Here is a 14872-nt window from a genome sequence, read left to right as displayed (position 1 = left end):
GGGTCTCAGTTGTCTTTGTGCTCAGAGGAGCAGGAGGAGATGGCCAGTGGTGAGGGGGAGGGTGGGGGCGGGCAGTGCCAGGTGGTGAGATGAGGACCCCCCAATGGACAGGAAGGCAGGCATCCTGGCTGCTGCCGCAGAGTCTCCCGTGACCGTGCTCACTTTGGTTCTCATGAAATGCTGACTCCTTCTCAAAAATCTCCTATTGTTTATAAAATTCATGTGTTGATTTTTTTCTGTCTCCGTACCTCTCTAAGTTCCACGAGGATAGAAACCTGGGAGGTCTTGCTGGCACAGGAGCTCAGTAAAGCTTCTAAATGGATGGGAGGCTCATTACAAGCTGGCCGGGGGCGTCTGAGACTGGCCACCCTGCATGGCTGCAGCAGCCGGGGGGGCAAGACTCCTCTCTTGAGCTGCAGGGAAAAAAGGGAGGTGCTCCCTGGGTTCAGCTTTCAGAGACAAGCCAGAAACCAGACAGGGATGCCTCTGCTGAAGTCCCTTCCCACAAGGAGGGTCCACCCCCTAGGGAAGGGCCAGGACAGAATAGGCCCAGAGGCAGTGGGGACAGTCCATGCCCAGTGTGGAGACCAGCTTAACGGACACAGACAGGAACGTGGGGTTCATAGTCCAGGAGGGGAGAGGGGCTTGTGAAGTGGGGACCAGAATAAAGACTGAAGTAGTGCAGGGTGGGGAGGACAGGCAGAGAGAGGAGCAGGAGGAGACAGGGGAAGTGGACGAAAGCGGGTAGGGGGTGGGGGAAGGGGAGAGAGAGGAGGCAGGGAGAGGAGGTTCAAGCAATCCTGCCATCTAAAAGTAATTTTAGTTAGAAGAAAATGTTTGAACATATACTATTAAAATACTCATCTTTAAATCAACTCAGTCATAAGATAATAATTTTCAGTACTTTTTTGTGGAGGAAGGGGCCCACAGAGGCTAAGGCCCAAGAAAGTGAGCTCACAAGCCTGGTGAAGGGCAAGGAGATGGAGAGGATGGGAGGGGAGGGGAGAAGTGGAGGGGATGGGAGGGGGCCGCTGTAGGGTCTGTACTAGCGCCTCTTTGAACCAAAGGAGGAGACACCTGTGCTCTTACATACTCTTGCTTGTTTCTTCAGGGAGAATGTCCGACAGGTGAACAGGAGAAGTGCAGGGGTTTCCGCCAGGGCCAGGTGGTCAAGGTGTTTATGTCTGAGGGTGACAGGATGTGCTCCGACCTCCGGAGTCACAGCCCACTCTACTGCCATTGCCTACCAGTGCAACCCAACCATGTGCTCTGTGCCCGCTTAGAAATAACTCGGTGAAAAGAGGCCGATGATCCTCCATCTAGAGACTGAGTGCCACTGCCCTCCCCCCAAGGTGAGAGCTGCAAGAACTTGCTTCTAAGGAGCAGAGTATGCCAGAAAGGACACTGTGTGATTCAGGAGGCTGGGCCAAGGAACGAGGTACAGACACACCCCTTATGTCGCTCTTTCCCAGAACATGTGCATTGGAGCCTGTGCCATGACATAGGAAGTCGGGCTCATCTGGCCACAGCCAGGCAGGAAAGACCCCACAGACAGGCCACACAGAGATCAAGGAGCCTCTCCATGTCCCCAGGCTGTGTGGATCTTCCCAGCGCCACACCCCCAGGGAGGCGGGGCGCGGGGGGGGGGGGGGCAGACTTGTGAGTGAGGAAGCCTTCCAGATGATTCCAGTCCCAGCCCATCTGAATGCAATCCCCCATGAGGCCTCCCACAAGAACCACCTACCTGAGCCCAGGCAGCCACTGGACTCATGAGCAAAAAAAAGGGTGATTAGTGTTTGAAGCCACTATTTGAAAATATCTTATATGCAGCAAGAAATACTCTCTGAATCTTTAGCTTGCATGTCTATAAAATGGGAATAAGAGCAACTACTCTATTGTGCTGTTGCTCAGATCCAATGCAGGGGTCCCCGGAAAGCCCTTATTTAGCACAATCTCCACCCAGAGGAAGCACCCAGTATATAAAAGCTGCGATTATCACTCGCTGTTATCACCCTGGCCATCGTCCATAAGAAAGAACGGGACTCCGAAAGACCAACGCAAAATGATGATTGCAAATCATTCAAGAATCACATGGTGAGTGAGATCGCCCACAGTCTGACCCTGAGAACAGCTTCAAATAAAAGTGCATGCCCCTGGCAGCGGCCGTGACCATCATCACAATGTCCCCGAAGAAAGGTCACTCCAGTCTGTGAGGCGCTCGGACCTTGACCAGAAAAACAAGAGGGACTGAGGTCAGGCGCTCCAAGTGTCTTCATCAGCAGCAGCCTGCCACCTGTCACAGCTCCGCTCCCCGCTTTCATCAAGAGTCAGTAAGGTGGGGATGTCTACGAAATGGGCCGGCAGGCAGATTTCTTTTGATCCCAGCTGCAGTAACGTGTGTACTGCAGTAATCCCGAGATTACTCACCTAATGCAAGTACCTCCCGAGTTTGGGGATAATAACCTGGGGAAGTGACAGGTGACAGACACAGTTTAGGGGCAGGAACTGTATTTCTAGATCTATCTACTCAAGCCTGGAAGGTTTTACTGTGTTGGGGGCAGCCAGCAAGACTGTTGTCGGCTTTACCCTCGCATCTGGGGGAACCCACTTGACAAAGGCGAGAAGCAGCCAGGAGAGCCAGGGTTGGTAACGGACAAATCCCTTCACACATGGCACCCCTCGCGTGGCCACTGAGACGCCGCGAGCAACCTGCACTGAGCCAGCTCTGTCCCCGGTGCTGGGGACCCAGGGAACATACAGCTGTGAGGAGACAAGACGCATGGAGGCGGAGGCCAAGGGGTGGTTTGTGCGATGCCATGGCCGTCCACGGGGCTTGGAGAACCAATATGAAAGGCTTTCCTGGGACATTTGATGGGGCTTTTCATGATACCCAGAGCTCCGGAGATCTCAGCCTCCTTTCTTTCTCTGCCCAGACCCTGAAGCATTCTAATTTGCACCCTTATCCCCCTTTTCTTGCATTAAACATCCACACAAGCTTCCAGAAACCAAAGGAGTGAAAAAAGGGCCGGAGACGTAGGCAGCGTGCCCAGCCCCCTCCAATGCTGGTTGCCCAGGACCCTGGCTCCGGCGCTGGCTTCCAAGAGGACAGGCAGAGGAACGAGGAGGAAGCCATGTCCTCCGTGCCTGGTTGGCAGCAAGGCGGTATGAGTACAAACTGTCCACCGCCACGTGGACGCCCGCCAACACTGGGCATTGGCCAGCCTCAAATATCACTGACTCCGGAATGATTTGATGCCCTGCTCGGCGACAAGCCCACTGTGCAACCTTGGACCAGTGGCCTCCCCTCTCTGGGCCTTGGTTTGCTGACCTATAAATGGGGCCAGTGTGAGGGTAGAGGTGCATTCCCTCGCTGGGCCCACATTCTGGGGCAGTGAGCTCTCCAGCCCACGGCAGCTCCTCTCCCTGCCCGGGATGCTTTGCCCTTGGCATGATCTGGCAGTCAGCCTAGAACGAGGAAAGGCTCTTGGCCAGGTCCCAACTACCCAGAAACAGTTACGAATTTACCCACTGGCCCGTGGACCATGCTTTTCTTCCTTCTCGTGCTCCGCCCTGTCACAATGAGAAGGACAGAGGTGGGAAAAGCACCAGTGACCCCTGGAACCTTCTTCCTTGTGTCCCAGCTACCCTGTCCACTCTGCAGAGGTCAGCGCCCGGCCAAGCGCGGTGATCTCAAAGCAGAAGGACAAAGAGCAGTCCAGGCTTCGGCTCCTGACACTGACCCCCTCTCCCACCCATTAGGCCCCCTGCTGGGGGGACGCTTGGGGAAGGTGGCCGGCAGATGCGTGCCCTGGATTCTCTCAGCTGTGGATGTAGGTCTGGGAGCATTATTTGAGGCCAGGAGCAGCCTGAACGTGCTTGCAGAGGCGCAGGGAGACCCACGGCTCGGTGAATCAGGCTGGGACACTGCCCGCTCCATTTCCTGTTGGCCGGAGTCCACCATGTCTGGGCAGCAAGTGCCTGAGCCAGCAGCTCCCTCCCTTTCCCTCCGAGCCCCCGCAGGGTCGGCGGAGCTGGGGTCTGGGCAGCAGCGCCCGGAAGACCACTCGGGAACTGCAGCAAGTGGAGCACAAGGAAAGCATGGTCTGGAGGTCACTCCCGCACTGTCTGCGGACAGTCCCGCCTGCATTCCCACCGCGCGCCCCCGTGAGCGCCTTCTACATCTTCACTGTAATACGGAAGTTACGGAGGGAGCATGAAACAGGACCACCAGCTGGCTTTGTCAAACCCACACCCTCACTCAAACACCTTCCATGGCTCCCCATCGCTTATAAGACATGGAATGCTCCTTCTGTTGGCATCCAAGACCCAATCCCACCAGGCCAGGATGGAAGCACCTGCTTCTTCGGCCTGACCCTACAGCCAGCCCCCCCCCTCCCCCAGTTCACCCATCCCAAGCGGTCCAGCCTCTGCACGGCTGCTCATACTGGGATGCCCTGGGGTGCCCTGCCCCCCTCATCTCTGCTTGACAAGTTGCTGCCCATCTCTCAAGGCTGACGTCAGATGGCCCCGCGTCCCGCATCCAAACCCACCTTCCCCACCTCTGCCTGCTCGCTCACAGCAACCACTGCAGTGAGCTACGGGCGTGACGTAACACGTTTCCCAAGGGTCTTGGGAGTCTGTTGAAGACAAGGGACACCTTGTCTACTATCAGCAGAGGTTTGGTCAATGTTACGGTGACAGGGATTGGCAAGAACACCAAAGGTGACAGTGAAAATTCCTCCTCCTATAAGATTCGAGGAGAAGCATCTGCAGTGAGCAGGGCCGGGAAGAGTCTGAATATTCTCGGCCTTTTCCGTGTTGATATACAGCTGGGCAGGCTGGCTTCACGGGGACCTGGACCAGGGCCCTGTATTAACCACTTATCCCACCTGCGAGACTCCTTGTATCTTACATAACTGCACCCCGTTACTCACTCAGCTGGCTGTGGAGGCAAATGTACAAGGTGGTCCCTCTCTCCCTCCTACTCACCGTGCGATCACTATTTATGAGTGAGATTTGCTGTGCTTAAACCCAGGAGGGCCGCTCCTGGTAAAAAGGCCAGAGCTTCTCTTTCCCGGTGGCAGAAGATAAGGGCCCGAGGAATAATGTCTGGGCCTCACTGTCCCATCTGTAGGAAAGCCAGAGCAGGAGTCAGACAGGAACCCAGACAGACTCTGCTCCTCTAGAACCATTGTTCCTCCAGAACATCCTGGGGCCCAGAACACTGCCTGGACATAGCTGGGGTCGGGGAGCATTTGTGGAGGCAGAGCAGGGAGGACAGCAGGACCACCAGGATTAATGGCAGCTGAAGAAATTGTGCAGCCCAAGGTCAGGAGAGATCTGGCCTAATTCTAGAAAGTTCTTCTGAAAGAGATTTCTAGATCCACTTTGATAACCCTGTCCAGGGATGAGTCACCCTAAACTACGGTGCCCGGTTAAAGGGCTTCACCTGAAACAACATGTATCTGGTGGAGGGCCCAGAAACTGAGCTCTGCCCCAGCCCACTTAAGCGTGTCCCCTGGAATGGGGCACCGTTCACCACCCTCGGAGCACCCAGCCTCGTCAGTCCCCGGCCCCCACAGGCCAGAGGGAGTGCTGGGGGGCTGCGCGGTTTCAGGAATGGCACAGAACGCAGTGTGGCTCGAAGGGCAGAAGCGAGGGGCGGGAGGCAGGAGACAGACCCAGGACCAGCGCGTGCAGGGCCTGGCGCCTTCCCAAAGCCGCTGGCCACTGCTCTTGGGGAGACAGCAAGCCCCCGAGAGCTCTGAACAGAGGAGGGTGGTGAGACCCGCTGGAAAGCAAACTGTAGAGGGCAGGAGGGAAGCCGGGAGAGTGGCTGGGAGAGAGGAGGGGGGCCTGGGTGGAGCCGATGAGAGTGGCCAGCCAGGTGGGGGTGTTATTCTGAGGATTCTGCAGCAGGAAGGGCCACTAGTGATCAACCAGCTGTGAGAACCCCTGGGTCTGGAATGTCGTCATGCCTGAGAGAGGAATTACAGGGCAGGGGTTAAAAATATACCTGGTTCCAATACAACAGGTCTGCAAAGGGGCTCAGGGCACCTGTATTTTAGTAAGCTCCCAGGCACGTTCATGGAAGTGGTCCCCTGGATCACACTGGAGATAAACCTTCCATCTGACGGCCCAGGAAGCTTGGGGCGAGGACAGAGTGTGGCAGAGGCTTGCCCCAGGAACCCAGGTGAGACAGAGAGAATGCAGGCCTGAGGGACAGGTGCCTAACTCGCCCCGAGGCTCTCCCCGCTGGGCTCTTTGCTCCGCTGCACCAGCCACGTCTCCCAGATTTTGAATGGACTTCTGAAGGGTGGGGGTGGGGGGCCTCATCCCAGGCCTCAGGGAGCAGAAGCAGGTCATAGACACTCTGCTGCTGCCCGCTGTCTCCCAGCACAGCCCCCAGCCCAGCCGCACTGAGAGCTGGGGCTCAGCGTGCTTGTGATGGACGTCGGACAGCACCCACGGGACGGCAGAGTGAGGGGGCGGCTCCCAGGGCTCAGGCAGGACCAGGGGCAGGCACACCCGATGCCAGGAGGAGATGGCACCCAGCCTGCACCCATGGACGGAGCCACCATCCCAGTCCACAGCCATGTCCTGGGGCAGGCCTGTGGACAAGCAGGGACACTGCCTCATCTAGAGAGAATTTAGGGACCGATCAAGGCAACGTCAATACTGTCAGCAAACGGACCGAGGATGGTCTCGACATTCCCTTCTAGAAGCCGGGTGTACTGTTCCCCACCTGCTTTCTGGGGGCGGATATGGGGCGCAGACTTCCATTTCTCCCGTTAGACTTCACATCGCAACGGCCAGGCTTACTCTTCTCAAAGTACTCGATAAAGCCCTCTCAGCAAGTTAGCTGTACGCATTCATACATCATCTTCAGCCGGGCACTGTGCTCTCAGGCCACATGCATTGTATTAAAAAATAGAAGACTGGTCAATATTGATCGTGACGCCAATGCTGACTGCCGTTATCCGCTTCCTGAATTAAAAGGAATCGGGGATCCTACGGGGGTCACGTCAAGGCCACTAGGAACTGGGACGGTTTACCCGTGGTGGAACAGAGCAGCAAGTCGGCCAGGATCTGGGACAATGTGAGTAGGTAGAGGCTGAGACACAGGGGTGACCAAGGTCGTGGATATCATATTCCCTATTTGCCGGTCTGCTTCAGGATGCTGAGTGGGGTAAAGGTCGGCTCATCACAGATTATTAAGAACAGGAACCAATGAGGGCCACACTGAGCCTCCCAAGCACAGAGCCTCGCAAATTCGGAGAGCCTGTGAAGGGGGCGGTTGAGCCCCGCGTACAGCACCCCTCTTGTCCTCGCTCATTGTAAGCCACACACACAGACGGCACGAAAACTTCTAAAATCCTTTAGTGAATGTATGCCAGGACTCTTGGGGCTGTAAGCAGACATTAAATCATTTCTACGACCGTGTCCTAAATACCGTTCATAATAACCACAGATCACAAACATCGGTGCCCTCTTGCCTTACGCCCGATACGTCTGTACGGCCACTTTTGCATTTCCTGCCACTTAATAGCCATATGTACTAGAAATCTGGCCCAGAGCTGCAAAGCCTGGGCATCTGTTCTCTCAAGGTTTGGGGGCCAAAGGTGCAGACTCAATGGGTCTCACGGGAGCCGTGCAATGTTCTTTCTAATTCGCCGAATCAAAAAATTGGGCCGGCCAGGAAGATGTTTTAGTATCTCGCTGATGGCAGATGAATCACAGTTGAGTTTTCCAATGCCTTCTGTCCGCTTTTTCTCGTTAATCACCTATCACAGAACTTAAACCTCTGGCAGATAAGCAGTTTAGGAATCTAGGCGAGGTAGAGGGAGGGTCTGGTTTGTTAAGACTTCGCTCGCAGGACACGGCCAGGCCAGCATTGCAGCCCACAGGATTTTAAGCCGCCGGCAAGGAGAACCAGCCTGAGTGTCGTTACAAGAATGGAGGGACAGGGGCGCCTGGGTGGCTCAGAGGGTTAAGCCTCTGCCTTCAGCTCAAGTCATGATCCCAGGGTCCTGGGATCGAGCCACGCATCGGGCTCTCTGCTCAGCAGGGAGCCTGCTTCCTCCTCTCTCTCTGCCTCTCTCTCTGCCTGCTTATGATCTCTGTCTGTCAAATAAATAAATAAAATCTTTACAAAAAAAAAAAAAAGAACGGAGGGACAGGTGACTTCGGGGACTCCCTTACTGGTTGTAAACTGTGTGTCTGGAATCTCCTGTCCTACGTTTGGATGCCGCTTGTCCAGATCTGCAGGCCAATCGGCAAAGATCAGCCGGAGCTCAGCGAAGGCACGCAGACTCCGATGGCCCCTAGAAAAGCTCGTGGTGATGGCATCTCTAGGCGGTAGCTTGAAACGTTCTTCAAAACCTGCATTTCCTCCAAGTCCTGGAAATTCATTTTTTTTTAAGATTTTATGTATTTATTTGAGAGAGAGAGAGAGAGAGAATGAGCCAGGGTGGGGGAGAGACAGACAGAGAGAGGGAGAAGCGGACTCCCCACTGAGCAGGGAGTCTGACTCGGGGCTGGATCCCAGGACCCGGAGATACGGCCTGAGCGGAAGGCGGACGCTTCACCGACCGAGCCACCCAGGTGCCCCAGTCCTGGACACTCTTACAAGCTGCAGCTAAACCTTGAGATTCTGGTCTACGTCCCTCTTGTTTTCCTCCCAGCTCGTTGTTTAGGGAGGATTAACCCATGTAGCATCTTGGAGGTGCGGTCATGCTCCTTTGGGAAGCTTCTGTTACATAACTTTGATTGTGAGGTCCTTCTCGGAGGTGTAGGCTGACAACGCCTCCCGAAACGTCCCATGTGCCAGGGTGGGCTCACATCCCCAGGGTGACACGGGACCTGGAGAAGTTATTTTTAGCCTCCCCGGAAGAACTACCAACACTAACCCTTTTGGGGGAAACTTTGACTTATTTCTGAACACGTCCAGAATCTAATACACCTGACGCAAGAGTTAAAAGAAATCCAATAGACTTACAAAAACCCCCAGCGAATTCAAAATTCTCAGGATAGTTAGATCAGCCCCACAGGTCACCCACATAGAATCCCCTGCCTGTTCTCTCGGTGCCGCGGTGCTGTTGAGAAATTTGGGATGAAAGGACACAATTTGGTTGCCGGACACATTGCAGGGATGGTGGCAATGAGGTGTGGCGCGGGTGACTTAATTCTAAATCCTCTGTGGTTCTGTCAATTCACTAACTACGCGGGTCCCAGCGCCACGCTCCAGGGGACACTCTCTCGAGCCCCAGGCTCCTCATCTAGAATGGCCAGTTGGCGACGTCTCCTCTGCAGACAAGACAAAGTGTGTTTGAGGACTTCCGGTTCCCTTAGCCACCGCTATCCCCTCGGTATCTGCCGGGGACTGCAGCTCTGCTAGGGAGCCTGACCTCGGACAGCAGCCTGCTTCAAGTGTTACAGGGAAGCCCGTGCAGAGAACCCGGCAAAAACACCACTGCCAAACCTCCAAACTTCTCACCAGCTTTCAGCTTCAGCTGAGTTCTAGGCTCTAATTAAAGTACTTCCCATTTGCAAAACAACGGCAAACAGTAATTACATACTTCCCCTCCTTACCTTCCAGGAACAGCCTGAGACAGAGGCAGAGCCTCAGCTTCCCCAGGACTTCAAGTCACACACACAGAACGTCATGCTCTTCCTACCCCAATGACCCAAATTACATACAGGCTCCTGCGGCTCCGGCCACACGGACCCTAGAGAGGGTCACGGCTCATTCTAGCCCTCTCCGATGTGTGCCAAGACTCCACTGGGCGGGGATGCCGGCATAATCGCCTTTAGAATGAAAGCCCCATCATCACATGTTCAGGGGAGAGTCCCCGTTTAGGGTACTAAAGGGAATGTTTTATAATGACTGGTTCGCCTTACTGTTTATACAGATGTCTAATTGGAAATGTTATGTAACCTTACAATAGAGAGCATCCTCGAGCTATTAATAACCAGCTGTATCCCCAGCCGAGGACTCCTGACACTTAGATTTGGAGAGATCACCTTTTCTAACACACACACACACACACACACACACACACACACACACAAGTGCAGGCACGCACACAGACACAGGAACACAGCCACACTCGCCGCAGGTACACCCACGGATGCCTAGAGAACAGGCATAACTTGTCCAAAGTCCCAGAGCCAAGGAACAACAGAGTCAGGGACAAATCCCCCACTTCCTTACCTCTGGGGATGTTCCTTTCATTGACACATCCCTTAAGTACCTTCGCACATCCTTAATGTTACACAAACTTCCGGCACCCCCTAGGTTCCCGGGATGCCGGGCATCTCAGCTCTAAGCAAGGATTCATGTCTAGGCTCCCGATTCACAGATAGAATGCCAACAGGGTAACACCTCATTGTTCTTATGCCTTTGTGATACGAGCCCGTCCTGTCCTCCCAAAAGAAATCAAAGGCACCCCAAATGTATTTGTACATGAGGCCACTGTATGTACCGTACCCACGAACCCAGCCTTAGAGATCTTCCAAAAAAGGTGGGTTTAAGACAAACCCAAAACTGAAAAGGGAGGATTGATTCTTGATTACACATTCTCATGCTGGGGTGGGGGGGGCAAAAGAAAGGGAAAGAACTGACTAATTAAAAACTAGATTATCAGGCACGGAAGTAATGTTTTACTGTGTGATCTGGCTTTGGATATCAGTCGTATGATCTATGACATAAAAAGTGTCTTTTCATAATTACATTACCATTTTCAAAAAGTAATTCAACAAAGATTGTTTCTCTGCATTCGTTTTTATACCAAACTGGGCACGTTAGCCATGACAAGCTGAAGCATGGCATCCACGATGCGGGGAGATTAGATTAATATGCCCGCATGAGATGCATCACTTGCTGTTTCCAGACTCTCCTACCTTGTCAAAATGAAAGCTTTGCTCTGGTTTTGTGAATTTCAAGCAGTCATGAAACCCGCGGGGAGCTTAGTTTCTGGGAAAAAGGTGAGATATGCCCATTTCACTTGGGATTCAGTAACACTTTAAAAGCTTCATTAATCCACATCTTAAAAGACCTATGACAACCCCATTAAGGGCCCATAGGTCAAGTTGATGGATTTAGCTGCAACAGGCAAAGAACAAGTCAGGGTCTAAACATTCCTATGGCCAACTCTTTGTCACAGTCCCTCTGGGTCCCAACTTGGGTGGGTTGCACCTGTCGCTAATATAACCAGCAAACATGATGGGGGGGGTTCTAAAAACCACTTTATTTACATGGTTAATTATTTAAGCTGAGCAGTCTTTACCTATTCAACTATGATGGATTCTTTCCAGAAAGGATAGGCAGGCTCACCAGCTTGCCGATTTCTAGCCAGCTGGACCTCTAATTGATGCACTGTATTTGATCAGTTCCTAGGGGTCAATGTCATTTCTCCCAATGAAAGCCTAACCCCATAACCCTAATCTGGCACCTTGGGACACTTTACAGCCACCATGCTTTAGACCAATAAATAATCCATCCACCAGGGCACTGCTCAGCCTTGCCCTCCTTGGGGTAGAAGCTAAATCTTGCAGTCCCCCCTTCAACCATGTCTTCTTCTTGGAAATCAACAGCATATTCAGGGCAGAGCTGTTAGTCCGAATGCATGTGTCTGATGAACTCACGCACCCCGGCTCAGGCCAGCAACCCACTCTCCTCCTGATCCCAGGATCATTTAGTTGGAAAGGAACCAAGAGGTCATCCAGTCCAGCTCCGGGAGTCAGGAAACTGAGGCCCTTCCTGCTAAGGGCTCTCCCTGCACCAATACTAACACTATACATGTCGGGGAGACAACTGCCAAGCCCAACATTTGGACACTTGATCAGTAAACGAGCCACTCAGACCAGGTTGCTTGAAATGCCGCAAGCTGGAGAAATGGGCACCAGCAGAAGGCCCCATGTCTACATCAAGCCCCTCCCTCTTTTTTCTGGGCTAGCAAGTGTGCAGTTGGGCTGACAGGGACCGCTGGGCAAGTGTGAGCCAAAATGATGTTTCCGACAGGGTCAGTTCCTAAATGGGGCCCCTCTGGGATCAGCCCCCCTGTGCTTGCGAAGTAACCGTCTCTAAGACTTACACAACCAGGGGAAGGTGGCCTGGATTAGCCCTCACCCCATGGAAAGGTTTAGGACATGGATTCCGGGGCTGAGCACATGCCAGCAGACAGAGCCTAGGAGGGGCTGGGAAGAGGACCCCAACTCTGCCCTTTGCATCCCTGAAGAGGCCTGAGAGAAACAGGATGGCAGGAAAGGGAGCACCCAGGGGACCATGTTAACCTCCCCCCTTAACTAAGAAGTAATCTTGTGCTTACAGTTCACAAGAGGGCTTAGCGGCCATGGTGGAGAGGAAGGACAAGAAGAATACATGCTCTAGGCAATTTATTTCCCCCAGCAGATCCTCCCCGGCACAGGTGCTCGCACACACATGCAATGATTCCAGAAGGAGGCAGTTTGTAGAATTGGGACAAGCGTGTTTGTTACAAAGGGGTCAGCTTGGCGGAAAGAAGACCCTGGTTTCCAAACCTGGTCTCTCGCACTCTGGCCTTGTGACCTTGATTAAGTCATCCAACCTCTCTGGGCCTCAGTTTCCAAATCTGAGCCATGGAAGAAGGGGGACCTACTTCCCTGGGTGTTTCTCAAGCACGCTACCCGGCACAGCTTGGACGCCCATTACGTAGTCACTATATAGAAGTCGTCTCCCTGCACAAATGAGTCCCCCCCCCACACACACACACACAGACCAGTCTGAGCCAAGATGCATATATCCTTATCTGGACCAAACAGGTCTCCCGCCTGTGTGTCAAGCCTGCATCTGCCTGCCCGATGGCAGTGGCAGAGGAAAGCTCCGGGTCTCGAAGGCGCCCGGGAGCTTTAGCCTCCCAGGCAGGATTTGGGGATACAGGAAATGGAGGGGTTCAATCGGGAGCCCCGCAGGCTTCCAGGCTCTCGGTGGGGGCCGAGCAAGGGGCTCGGAGGCGGCCTCCTGGCCGGGCGAAGGGGCTTTGTTCCCGAGGCGGAGGGCCTGGCTTACCGAGCAGCGCATCCGGAGGCGGGCGGGGGGCGCGCGGGGCACGCAGCAGAGCCACAGCCCGGCCGGGGCCCGGGCGCCGGAGCCGAAGGAAGGCGAAGAGGAGGAGGAGAAGGTGGTGAAGGAGGAGGCTGCCGCGGGCTCCTGCCTCATTCTCCCGGGCAGCGCCGACCCGCTGGCCGCCGCCGGCTGGGGCTGGCCGCCGGGCGACGGACCCCGTGCGCGCCGCTCATGTCCCCGTCCGCCGCTGGCGAGGTGTGCGCGCAGCCGGGTCGTCTCCGGGCGGCGCCCCGGGGCTCCTCATGCCCCGCGCAGGGGCTCGGCAGGAGGACCTCGGGGAGGCAGCGCGGAGGGAAAGAGAGAAAGAGAGCGTGAGAGCGCGCAGAGCTGCACCCCGCGGGGGCCGGGGACGGCGGGCGCCCGGCAGGACCGCGCCGCCCCACCTACCGCGCCGCTGAGCCCCGCGCTGCGCGCCAGGCGGGGCGCCGAGCCCCAGAAACTTTAGCACATGGCCGGTCGGCGGCCGCGGTCGCGGGAGGTGCTGGGCTCCGCGCGAGTCCCCCACTCCCTGCCCCAGTCCCGGCCCCCGCCCCGCGAACCCAGCTTACCGGCGGCAACGGCGACCACGGAGGTGGGGCGCCCACCGGGCTGCGCGCAGAGCGGTGTGCACTGGCTCGGGGGGAAGAGGAGAGGGCCGGCGGGGTCGGGGTCCCTGCGAGGGAGGGGCACCTGGGCGGTGGCGATCCGAACGGGTTAAGGCATCCTGGGAGGGGGCCGCGTGCGGGTCGGGGTCTGCAGCCCCCCCAGGGGAGGGTCCGTGCGCCCCCGCCCGCGCCCCGCGCGCAGCTGCTGACAGCGCGCGCGGGCTTCCCTGGGCCGCGGGTCTGCGGAGCCAGTCCCGTTACCTAGCGACTCGCTCCGGGGAGCCCACGCTGACGCGCGCGACTAACCGGGCTGCGGCAACCGAGGGGAAGGGAGGGGAGGGGGAGCGGCGGGAGGGAGGGAGGGAGGGGCAGGGCGGGCGGCTGGGGCCGGAGCTCCTCCCTCCGCCTCCCCCTCAGCGCAGAGGAGGGGGCTCCGGGGAAAGACTTGGCCTCAGCCCCGCCGGGGAGGATGGGGAGGCTGCGGGAGCGGGTAGGGGATGCGCAGAGAAGCTCCTCCCTCACTGGGGACGCAGCAGCAGGTGGCGGCGTGGCCGGTTGAGGCCCGGCGCCTACAGGCGCGTGGAGACGGGTCCGGCCCGGGCGGGAGCGCGGCGAGTGTGGTTGTGGACGCGTGGGTGTGTGTGACACCCTCCCACCCACGTGGCATACATGGGGACCGGAGGACGCGAGTGAAGGAGGAGCCTCCTGCTTCCTTGGTTTCCCTCCCTCCTTCCTAGACATTCTGCTCCAGCGACGACTGTCTCTTCGTCATGGAAGCGCAGGTCCCTCAGCTCCGTGCTCTGAGCTCCTCCTACTTTCTGAAAACAGGAGGTTGGGGCAGCTGCCTTGTCCTGATCACACCACCACCACCTTCCCTCCCCGGCCCCTGGCGATGCCTCCCCACCCCAACTCCCGCGTCCCCCAGCTTGCCCTGGGGACCCTATAACGTGCCTTAGGGTGCCTTCCTGTTTCTGCGTTTGGGGCCTTGCAGCCTGGGGTTCACATTTCGGCCTTTTCAACTGTCTGTAGTACGTCGGATGCTCCTTTAGTTACTTCACATCTTCAGTAACCGGAGAGCTTGTCAGGGACACACAAATCAAAACCGTAATGAGAAAACACCTCACGCAGGTCAGAATGGCTGAAGTCAGCAAGTCAGGAAAGGACAGGTGTCGGCCAGGATGCG

General features: G+C 56.0%; 1 long non-coding RNA gene across 1 annotated transcript in view; it reads right to left on the bottom strand.

Moving 5' to 3' along the window:
• LOC116591857 overlaps positions 1 to 14429 on the bottom strand; it is a 46500-nt gene extending 32071 nt beyond the window's left edge. The window contains exons 1-2 of the long non-coding RNA XR_004286182.1: positions 13654 to 14429; positions 13049 to 13377 (exon numbers count right to left, since the gene is read on the bottom strand). This is a non-coding gene — a long non-coding RNA (uncharacterized LOC116591857). The remainder of the gene's footprint in view (positions 1 to 13048; positions 13378 to 13653) is intronic.
• Positions 14430 to 14872: the final 443 nt, after the last annotated feature.

This window comes from Mustela erminea, chromosome 5 (genome assembly GCF_009829155.1).
Source record: "Mustela erminea isolate mMusErm1 chromosome 5, mMusErm1.Pri, whole genome shotgun sequence".
Lineage (NCBI taxonomy): Eukaryota > Metazoa > Chordata > Mammalia > Carnivora > Mustelidae > Mustela > Mustela erminea.
The sequence above is the reverse complement of the archived record's forward strand: the minus strand, read 5'-3'. Positions and strand labels throughout refer to the sequence as shown.